This window comes from Ictalurus furcatus, chromosome 11 (assembly GCF_023375685.1).
Source record: "Ictalurus furcatus strain D&B chromosome 11, Billie_1.0, whole genome shotgun sequence".
Classification (NCBI taxonomy): domain Eukaryota; kingdom Metazoa; phylum Chordata; class Actinopteri; order Siluriformes; family Ictaluridae; genus Ictalurus; species Ictalurus furcatus.
Window position 1 is genome coordinate 3365001 of NC_071265.1, and position 12500 is coordinate 3377500.

The window sequence follows — 12500 nt, forward strand, 5'->3', positions numbered from 1 at the left end:
GAGCCGGAAGAGTTTCACTTTCAACACATCAACTGGAAAAGTTTCATTTTAAATCAATAGACTGGAAAGGTTTCACTTTATCATCAATCAGCAGGAAAAGTTTCATTTTCAATTAATAGGCTGGTCCGGACATTGTCATCCTTGACAAAAACATTGCATTTTGTCATCCATCTTCTATACCACTTTATCCTTTTCAGGGTCACAGGGAACCTGGAGCCTATCCCTGGGAGCATCGGGCACAAGGCGGGGTACACCCTGGACAGGGCACACTCACATACACACACTACAGACACACCAATCAGCATACCGTGCATGTCTTTGGACTGGGGGAGGAAACCCCCACAGCACAGGGAGAACATGCAAACTCCACACACACAGGCCCACAGTGGGAATCAAACCCCCAACCCTGGAGGTGTGAAGCGAACATGCTAACCACTAAGACACCATGCACCTGTATTTTGTCACACACACACACACACACACACACACACACATATAAATATATATATATAAATATATAAATATATATACATATATATTTGTGTGTGTGTGTATATATATATGTATGTGTTTATATATATATATATATATATATATATGTGTGTGTGTGTGTGTGTGTGTGTGTATATGTATGTGTTTATATATATATATATATATGTGTGTGTGTGTGTGTGTATATATATGTATGTGTTATATATATATATATATATATATATAAACACATACATATATATACACACACACACATACATACATATATATATATATATATATATATATATAAACACATACATATATACACACACACACACACACACACACATATATATATATATATATACACGCACACACACATACATACATATATATATATATATATATATATATATATATATATATATATAAACACATACATATACACACACACACACACACACACACACACACACACACACACATATATATATATATATATATATATATATATATATATATATATTAGCAAATGTATGTAAAACAGGTTGTGATTTGAAGAGACAGAGAAAAGCTATTCAACATATACTGGATCACTCATGTTTCATAGACATGCGAGAATAATAAAAATATGTGGATTATGATCGCTGAGCTTCACATTCTTTATTATCTTAGAGATTCTCATTGCTCGGTCTCTTTCTAAGTGCATTTTGTTAATAATTAGCCGCCTCTAACCAGCAGCAGGCCACGTGTGATGTCTTATCTCCGTGTTAATAACTGTATACGGAGTCATAATCTGTTCAGGAGTCAGTTTACTTAGTGCAAGGATGAATGTGCAAGCTAAACCATAATCACACGGGATCTGCCTGGGGTTATTACATGCATTCAAACCCGCCCTGCTACTAAATCTCAGTACACCAGAAACATGTCATGATACATGGCTGGGTAAAGAACCGCTTACACTCATGAGTGTGTATGCCTCAGTCTACTACTGCAAAACCCAACCAAAAAAAAAAGAAAAGAAAGTTGAAACTGTAATAAAAATTCATTGCATAAAAATAATAAGAAAGAATTCTTGCTATATGTGTGACAAATCACATAACTTCAAACTTTTTCTGCTTCTACAGGAAGGAAATGTGCAGATACTATTCCTAGAAATAGGTGTGTACTCAGTTTCCTGGAGGAACCTGAACCCTGTGGACCTTTAAATCTAACACGTGTGTGTGCAAGCACAAGAGACAGCGAGGCACAGAGACAGAGTGTGTCACAGAAGTTAAATAAGAAATGTCCACTTCACATCAGTTTGCAAAATAGGCAGGATGAAGTCAAGTCTGGAAGAATAAAACACAAATAAACACGTGCACTCATAAGTCAGACCTCCAGCATTCACCAGAGAGTCCGGTACGGTTCTTTAATAAACACGGCCAAGAACTGCATAATTTTACAGACAAGATCTTATTTACACACCACTAACTGCTTCAAACAAAACTTATAAACTTACGTCAGTTCTGTGATTATATCTTCCTGCCAAAAAACGAGCACATGGACGTGCAGAGAGCCTTGAAGATCAGATCGTAGCCTTGACGATTCTTAAGCTTGTGGCCAGAAAAGTGCACAAAATATATGTATATAAGTGCTGTGTATCATGTGGATGGATGAATTATCCACGGATAGCACTACTGTGATGAGACTGAAGAAACAACAGAGAAGAGTACTTTTAGAATCCAATGAAATTTGGAAAGTTGGGAGTTTGATAATATTTATCACGGGCAAACATTTCCAAGTTGTTTTCCTAGCAAGTTAACCTAGTTGTCTGATAAAGAACAGAAAAGGAAAGCGTTTTAATCACCTAACGCAGCCGAACTGTGTACCCTGGCTTATTTTATGAAATTTGTAGTGAGGTGGGAAATACTGTTTTATTTAAAAAATTGTACTAGGTTTCAGCTGTGCAGGCTGCGTTTGTTGTTAATAAGGATAAACCAACATGAAGACCAGAGAGCTGTCTATGGGAGAGAAGCAAGCCGTTTTGAAGCTGAGGAAAGAGGGAGACTCTATCAGAGCCATTGCACAAGCATCGGGCATAGCCAATACAACAATCTGGAATGTCCTGAAAAAGAAAGAAGCCCCTGGTGTACTAACAACCAGACATGGAACAGGTTGACCAAGGAAAACAAAACAAAACAAACAACAACTGAAAGAAGCTGCAGTACAAGCCTGGAAAAGCAACACACGCAAAAGAATAATGCAACAGTTTGGTGATGTCAATGGGTCAGTGAATGTACTTTAAGACGATCTGTTCCATTACTTTTGCTCACCTAAAAATTGGGTGGTTTGCCACAAAAGGTGCCATGTTCTAAGTTGTTTAACACGTCTAGATGCAAATACGAGGAAACGAAATCTGAAATTCTGATCTGTCGTCTCATGTTCATCTTTTGATCTGAAACCCAAATGTCTTCAACGTATAGCGAAAAGAAACGAATTAGCCTTGCTGTTCCAATACTTTCAGAGGGGACTGTATTTTAGTTCTATTACCAAGGCCAGCTGGGGTAAATGTCCTACAAGGGCTAAGCCCTCCGTCTCATTCAAGCACAAAGTACTCAGCTTTTGGCATCCACATCATTACTGACTAGGCTGAAGTGGATTCTTTAAAAAAAATAAAATAAAATCAAAATTTGTGGAAGCAAAAGCACATACGGTAAGAAACACACATACACAATTTTATGAAGAAGCGAGAAGCTGGGCTGGGCCTGATTTTTTTCTTGCCCAGACTATAGATTCCTGCAGCTTATCTGTGCCAATCGTGTCAGGTGTTTACACAGAGTAACACACCCCCTAGATCTGAACACACTTTGTCCAATGAAAGTACAAATTACGCAATAGGACAGACGACAGAACATTTTGGTTTGAACAAAAGGGTTATAACTGTTCTGTTCATCATGTCTGGTGTTCAGAGAAGCAAGGCATGGACTCAGTAGAGCATTAAAGACTTGAAACACTTCTATCTCTAAGTGTGTCTCATTCTTATCATGCCACTGATGAGACCTTGATATACGATGCACGGCTTAACTCGAGCACTTTGATCATCAAGTGTCGGGCGGCTGTGGATCAGGTGGTAGAGCGGGTCGTCCACTAATCGTAGGGTTGGCGGTTCGATTCTCACACGACTGCCCACGTGACTCCACATACCGAAGTGTCCTTGGGTGAGACACTGAACCCCAAGTTGCTCCCGATGGCATGTTAACGCCTTGCATGGCAGCTCTGCTACCGTTGGTGTGTGAATGAGAACCAGTGTTAAGCGCTTTATAAGTGCACACCATTTTAGCCGCTCTTGAAAAATCATGTGACTGCTAGACATCTCAGCTAGTCGTAAATAACGAAAACAACAAAGTGCATACAATCTCTATGCTTCGGAAATGAACAATCATAATGCTTACACTCAGCACTGTACTACGAAATCCATGACTCAGCAGCTTTGTGTGTGTGTGTGTGTGTACGAGTGTGCGGTGTTTCATATCAGTAATTCCACTAAGCTTCTCGCGTGAGCATTTTATTTAGCTTTATTGCGCAACATGCACAACCATTTTTTTTTCTTTTCTGAAAGGATGTCCTCAGTGTGCAGAACTGTTTATATGAATATACTACATGAGGTCAGCACTTAGCATGTGTTCTTTAGCGCTATAATGGTGTTTATGGTTACGTGGTGATTATCTGTCGGAGGGGTTGCTGATGTGGCTTTCCTACAGATAAACACATCAATACACACACACACACTTACATTTATAGACACAGGATACATAAACAGTAATCTTTCCAGAATATTCTGTTGATGTCTGAGTTCTACTTTCATCTGCTGGTAAAAACAAAACATGTCAAGACTGCTGACACACTGAAAGTGGGTAAGAGGTTCAATGTCCTCAAGGTGGGTAAAGTCTAAAGTTAGCCTGCCATATTACGCATATTTTCGCTGGAAAATGCTGTGTGGGGGAGAAATAAGTCCCTGATGACTTCACATTTATTTTTACCACTCCAGTGTCCTGAGGCAAGACTGTAGCTATAGAGTAAGGACGTTAAGGCAAGACACTACAGGTAGAAACAAACAAAGAGACAAAAAAATTGGTTATGCCAATCATTTCTCATTAGATTTTGGATAAATTGCATCGATAACGTTTAGTAATAAAAATCTCAAACCCAACAGAAAAAATCTAAAAACCTAGCAACTTTGATGAAGGATTTAAGCCCCACCCACTTCACATTATGATGTACACATACACCAATTTTCCCATAAACCACAGTTATTATAGTGTGTATTTTGGAATAAACAACAACAACAACAACAAAATAATTTCCCTTTTACATTCAGAACCAAAAAGTTCTAGATTAGCTTCATTCATGAAATTCCTCATCCTCATTCCTATCCCGTATTCAGTAGATTATAAAAGAGGAATTTCCCCAAATGTCAATTAGATCTTGGTGTTTTTCTTGTTTTTAAACAATACATTATCATTTAGTGCTGGATGGTGCTCGTAAACCAACTATGAATCCCTACAAGTGTTACGAAGAAGCTGGCTGTTCTTGTTGTCGTAGACGTACTCATTTTTGTGAGACTTTATGTGAGGGCAAAAGCGGTCCTATTATCAGTAGTGACAGTGTTGGACAAATCATAAATTCGTTAGCTAGCTCAAAGTAAATGCTCCAGCGTGCTTCCTAGTCCTATATTTTGGTTGTCTAAGTCGGAAAACCTAACTCACCCAGCTACAAAGTGTTAGCTAACGATGTAATAACGTATGGAAGGCTAATTCGCTAGTCACGTGCGTGAATCCAGACATAAATCTTTTTAGAAACTCTCACACTTTGGACTTGATGTGGACATTCTTCTTTTTCTAAGAAAGTGGTGTGAAAATGATACAGCGTGTTAGCAAAGTTAGCAAAATTTGGTGTTTCTTTTCACATCACACATAAAAGTCTAGATGGCACCTTTTTAGTAAAAGCCAGTGTGTGTAGTGCAGCAGGTGGCGGGATTCCGAGCAAAATAGAGTTACAGCACCTAGGTACAGTACGTTGTAGGACTGTGAAACACATTTTGTTTAAATATACATACGAAATATAAACATTTGTTTGGAGAAAGTCAAAAGTGATTAAAGTTTGTTTTTTTTTTTTTTTTTTTGCTTTGCGTGGGTGTTGAAGAGAGAAGAAAAAACTAGCTAGCATACTAGCCTACAGAATGAATTAAAAGCTAACAGACGACCAAATCTCTTTTTGTCCGTTCTTGAGTACAAGGATGGTTGGATACCAATGTAAATGCACGTAAATTATTGTTAACCATTATAAATAAAAATATTAACACACACACACACACACACACACAGCTAGACAGAAGACATGGTTAATGACGTGTGCGACAGACTACTAAAGTAAAATATTACATTGATGCTATACTGTCATTTACTGTCTGTCCTAATACGAGCCCTATAATTGATTACACACTTAGTATTACCTGACACACACACACACACACACACACACACACACAACCTTTGCTTATAGTTATTTCGAAGGGACTTTGCTCTTTCCTTGAGGACATGAGGTGAACAGAAACTGTGAGAGTAGGCCATGTAAGAAATGCACAGATGCTAATCTTACAGTCAGACAGAACTCGTGTTATTTAAGACTCCTCAACGCTTCTTCCCATTCCATGACATTGTCAGGTCCTCATTTTAACACTGTTAGGGTGATTCCATGATTGTACTGCCATTCAGTCCTTGTAACTATTAAAAATTAAACTTGAAAAAAAATTACCTTCTTTATTTCTTTAAAGAATTTAAGAAAACATGCATTTAAGCATTCAAAGTTGTGTTAGCCAATTTCGAGCAACAACATCTCATTTATAGATAGATAGATAGATAGATAGATACAGTTTCCTCTGAAAGTATCGGGACAGCAAGGCCAATTTAACCCAAACACATTTGGGTTTGAGATCAAAAGATGAATGTGAGACGATAGATCAGAATTTCAGCTTTCATTTATATCTAAATGTGTTAAACAACTGAGAACATGACACCTTTGGTGGCAGACCACCCAATTTTGAGGCAAGCAAAAGTATTGGAACAGATAGTCTTAAAGTAAATTCAAGTTAATAACACTTAATATTTGGTTGCATGTCCTTTGCTTGCAATAACTGCATCAAACCTGTGACAGAATGACATCACCAAACTGTTATTTTCTTCTTTTGTGTTGCTTTTCCTGGCTTGTACTGCAGCTTCTTTAAGTCGTTGGTTGTTTCGATGAGTTTCTCCCTTCAGTCTCCTCGTCAGGAGGTGAAATGCTGCTCAACTGGGTGGGTGATTGACTTGGTCAGCCTAAAACCTTCCACTTTTCCCCTTGATAAAGTCCTTTGTTGAGTTTGTGTTGTGTTTTGTGTCATCATCGTGCTGCATGATAAAGGTCCTCCCAATTAGATTGGATGCATTTCTCTGTAATTTGCGAACAGAACGTTCCTGGAAATTTCTGAATTCTAACCCTAATCAATGAAGATTAGTGAGCGTGTTCCAGAAAGAGCCATACACGCCCAAGTCACGACACTACCTCCACCATGTTTCACAGATGAACCTGTATGTGTTGGATCATGAGCAGATCCTTTCTTTCTCCACACTTTGGCCTTCCCATCACTTTGCTAGAGTTTAATCTTGGTTTGATGCTCCCACCACATGCTTCCCCGTAGGGATGGTGTTCTCTTAGTGATGTGCTGTGTTTTGTTTTTTTTTTTTGTTGTGCCAAACATATATTTGGTGTTATGGTCAAGTTTGGTTTCATCAGATAATAACACATTCCACATGGTTTCTGGAGATTGGATGTATTTTGTTTTTATTCATTTTTTGGTTAAAAAAAGGCTTCTGTCTTGCCATTCTACCCCATCGCCCAGAGATACGAAGAATTTGGGAGATTGTTACCACATGTACTGAACAACCAGTAATTGCCAGAAATCGCTGCAATTCTTTAAATGTTGCTGTAGGCCTCTTGGCATCATCGCTGACCAGTTTTCTCTGAACATACCTAAAACATCATTGTATATTCCACTAATATGGCTAGCTTTTGATAGCGATCTGTCCCAACTCCTAAACAACCGCGTCGCTATCATATCCCACATGTCCACCAGTCATTACATTACATTTACATTTAGCGGACGCTTTTATCCAAAGCGACTTACAAATGAGGAAATACAAGCAAAGCGATATATCAAGCGGAGAACAATACAAGTAGTGCTACCGTACAAGATCTTCTAATTGAGTTCTAGTCCTGCGTGGTTCCTTAACTACTGGATGACCATGAACATGTTCTTCTGTTGTTTTTGAAAGAAATAAGCTTCAGCTAATTCTGTTAAATGACCTATCTGTTAGTGATGTTTCATTTCCAATATAATTTCCTCAAGCAAAAATTTGGAATGCGTTTTCCTTTTTTTTTCCATATTACCCTTCATGCTAGATTATTTAAAAAATATATATTTTTTCGTACCGTGAGTTACAATGACTGATAGAAGTGATGGATCAGCAATTAAGATTTACTGGGTTACTGATCAGAACGTCAGGGATTCGAGCCCCAGCACCACCAGACTCCCACAGTTGTGCCCTTGAGCAAGGCCCTTAACCCTGTCTTCTCCAGCGGTGCTGTATCATGTCTGACCCTGTGCTCTGACCCCAAATTCCTAACAAGCTGGGGTACGTGAAGAGAAGAATTTCACTATACAGCGATGCACAGGTGACAAATAAAGGCTTTCTTCTCATTTCTTTCTTTCTATTTGTATACAAAAAGTTTAAAGACACATACGCAGCTGTACAAGACGACGTACAGCTACACAAGGAGACGAATCCTCCTCTGATGCGCCAGAGAACACACTTAATAGAATTAAATGTTAAAACGGATTACATTTAAAGCACAACGAAAGTACATGAGCGCATTTCTCAGACTGCAAGAGAAAGCGCTCTGCTGAAATCTGACTCTGATAACAGAAGCACACAAGAGTTATTTGTGGTGCTTGAGAAAGAGACTCCTGTCTGTTTGGAGCCAATGATGGAACATCTGCTTTGGCAAGCCCGGTCTTGACTGCTGGGTCGTTGAGTTCAGTCACTAATCGATCAGGTTTTGTGTGTTCTGGCGGGTATTATGGAAAAACGCCAACAGAGTCAAAGTGCAAAATCACAATATAAAGTATATAGAGCTGCTCTTCACATGTCTAATCTAGTGGATGTAAACAAGCATGCTGCGACTGGAATGATCTGAGACTGCTGGAACAAAACTTCACGGGTGAACCGGTATATTTTAAATGACACATCTGTTTAATTAAACCCATTACTGGGTTTTTCCTGGCTTGAAATGCCTCCATCGTTGTGCCTTCACGTTTAGATTTTGCAGATGAGGGCGACAGTTTGCCATGTTTTCATGAATAGAATAAATTAAAATATACCTTTATTGTGACAAGTCGTCTATTGTCTCCATAAAAATATTTCCGAAATGTAGAAAATGAAATGTGGGTGTTCTGTAACGAGACAACCGTCCAAAACACAACGTATTTCAGACATTTTCTGCCCCAAAATACAATACAATACATTTCAGTATAATAATAATAATAATAATAATAATAATAATAATATGGACACCCATTGTTCCTTTTTAACATAAAGCAATACATTTAAAATGCATAAACAATACAGAAATAGATTTTGGTTTAACGTTGGCCTACAACAGTCTACAACAGCAACTGACTAGACTACCGGTCAAAAGTTTGTGGACACTCGACTGAAATGTTTCTCATGATGGTTGATCTGAAGGTGTGTGATTAAATGTTTGAAATCGGTGTCGTAGATAAATACATAATCGTCCCGACATATTCGTTTCTTTCATTAGGAAACTAACATTTTATTTACAAATGATGTTTTTTAAACGGACGACTCGGAGCGAAATATTTTCCGAAAAGCAGCCGATAAGAGTCCGGCGTCGGTGTGAACTCCTTTCAATACTGTTTAAAAAGCATCTCGGGGAAATTCCTCAAGAAATCGCTCGAGAAAACGCCAAGAATACATTTCTGGAAATTCTAGGCGAAAAGGGCGTCGACTTTGAAGATGCTAAAATATAAACTTTTTTTTATTTATTTGGGATTTTTAAAATTTTTTTTATCACAACATAATTCCCATAGTTCCATCTGTGTTACTCCAGAGTTTTGATGACGTTGTTATTATTATGAAATGTGAAAAAATGAAAATAACGAATGAGTGTGTCTAAACTTTTGACCGGTAGTATATGTTCGTCCAGTGTCTGAAAGAAGCAGTCCATGAACATTGTTTACGCTGCCTTACGTTGTTTGTCTAATGTTAATAGTAACACATTATCATCTAGCTGTCTATCTCATTGCCGTATAACTTTATTTGAAGGAAAGTAGGAGACTGGATCAGCGAGTTCTACCCGTTGTAGCTAGACCATTCAAATTTAAAATGGCATCACAAGACCAGAATATCCAAAACAACATTTTGGGTTGTTACCAAATTAACACGATAATAAAGCCAATAACCCAACTGAATTACCCAATACGTGTAACCCAGCGGTTTGTTTAAAATAAACATCCCGACTTTTTTTTTTAACAGTGCACCTAACGTCATTGTTAGGTAATGAGTTGAATGTTAGGTAATCACGAAGCTTGCATGATTAATAAAAATAATGCTGGTTGGTCTGCTCGCTTCACCGGTGACTTACTGCTCTAGGGGCGTGTCTGTCCACAATGCAGGATAGACTGGTATGAAATAGACTGGTATTTGGGGCATTCCCTCTATGATTCCCTCTATCCTGATTAGAGCCCCAGTCCCAGCTGAAAAGAAGCAGCCCCATAACATGATGGTGCCACCACCATGCTTTACCGCTTTACCATGGGTGTGGTGATCAGCTGTCTTGTGTTTGTACCAAAACATATCTTTTAGAATTATTCCCCAAAAAGTTCTAGATGTGAGCTCATCAGACCATAACACATTTTCCCCTCATGGTTTGGGGTTATTTACTGTAGGTAGGCTTGGATGGTTTTTCGTTTTGTTTGTTTGTTCGTTTGTTTTTTCATGAGAAAGGGCTTCAATCTAGAGATTGTTGTCACATGCAGGGAGTGAGCAATACTTCCCAGATATTCCTGCAGCTCCTTTAATGTTGCTGTAGGTCTCTTGGCCGCCTCCCTGATAAGTTTTCTTCTCGTCTTTTCCTCAATTTTTTGGAAGGACATCCTGTTCTTGGTAAAGTCAACGGGCGCGTCACATTTTCTTCAATGTTTTGGGAATTCTTCTGTACCCCTCTCCTGACTGATCCATTTCGACGGTGCGTTCCTGTACATGCTTTGTAAGCTCTTTGGCTGCAGCAGTCAGATGAAACCAAGAAGATGTCAAGATAATCCTACAGAAACATCTGATCTTTTGATCGGAATCACTTCATCGATGTCAGGTGTATGATGATTACGCCTGAGCATACACTTGAATGTGATTGGTTAATTCTGAACACGCATGCCCCGTTATACACTTATATACGCTTGGTGTACACTTATGTAACCAGATCATGTTTCTTTTGCTTCCTTAAAACATTTCTATTTGTGTTTTTTTTAACTCGACATTTGTTGGTTGCTATCTCACAATAAAGGTGGGAAAAGACCTGATATGATTATATCTTGGTTTCATTCTTTACATCACAAAAACTTGCAGTTTAAAAAGGGGTGTGTAGACTTTTATATTGACTCTATCGATGTAAGATACTTTTCTTTTTCATGCATGCTGTATAAGATGGATTAACTCCCTAATTAGTGCTCTGTTTTGTAGCACACCCCCCTTTAAAACTCCTCTCTCATTCACCGAGTGTGTTAAAGACAGAGAGGAGGTGAGAGGCTGAGATTGGTGTATTTAGTAGTGCAGGGAGAAAATTCCATGGTGTCTGTCGAAGTGATCTAGTGAGTGTGTGAGTGTGTGTGAGTGTGTCGCTGGCTGACTCACCGTATGGACTGCAGTGGAAATTTACCGACTCCTCAAGCTTAGTGTGTGCTGCATTTTCTTTCTTTCTTTCTTTCTTTCCCCTGCCAAAAAAAAAGCACAAAAAAAACCCGCCCAACAAAATAACAGAGAAAAAAAGGTTTCCTTGTGCTTACTGAGATTAAGCAAAGGTCCTCACAGTGATAATAAGACAAATGTGTGTGTGTGTGGGTGTGTGTGAGACAGATAGACAGTCCGTCTTCGGATAAGAATGAAGTTTTTTCGAGTCACAGTGGGATTGGGTCTGTGAGCAGAGTGCGAGGAGTGTGTTCTCTGCACAAACACACTGCTGTGAGACATTATTCAGGCATTCTTTGTCGCATTATCCCACCTCTGGTGCTGATCTGTAAATCCAGCTAGTCTTCTTGTCTCTCTTTTGTGCTCGATCTGTTATTAGTGCACTGTGCTGGTCTTTGTCGCCTAATCCACAGTCTTAGTGCGTTAGTACCGGACATTATGTAACCCTGACCCCAAGCCCCCGTCACACACACACACACTCTCACACCCACACAGACATAACCATAAACCCACAGGCTTTCCACATCACCTCTGTGTGTGGTGTGTTATTTAGCCTGGATGAATAATCCTGCAGGTGTGTGTGTATTTATTTAAATACTATTCAAAGATCCCCATTTACATGTATCATAATATTCTCTCTATCTGTGACGTCCATCTTCTATACCGCTTATCCTTTTCAGGGTCACGGGAAACCTGGAGTCTATCCCAGGGAGCATGGGGAACAAGGTGGGGTACACCCTGGACAGGGTGCCAATCCATCACAATCACATACACTCACACACCCATTCATACACTATGGACACTTTAGACACGCCAATCAGCCTACCATGCATGGGTAGGCATGGGTAGGCTGGGGGAGGAAACCGGAGTACCTGGAGGAAACCCCCGCAGCACAGGGAGAACATGCAAACTCCACGGTGGGAATCGAACCCCCGACCCTGGAGGTGTGAGGCGAACGTGCTAACC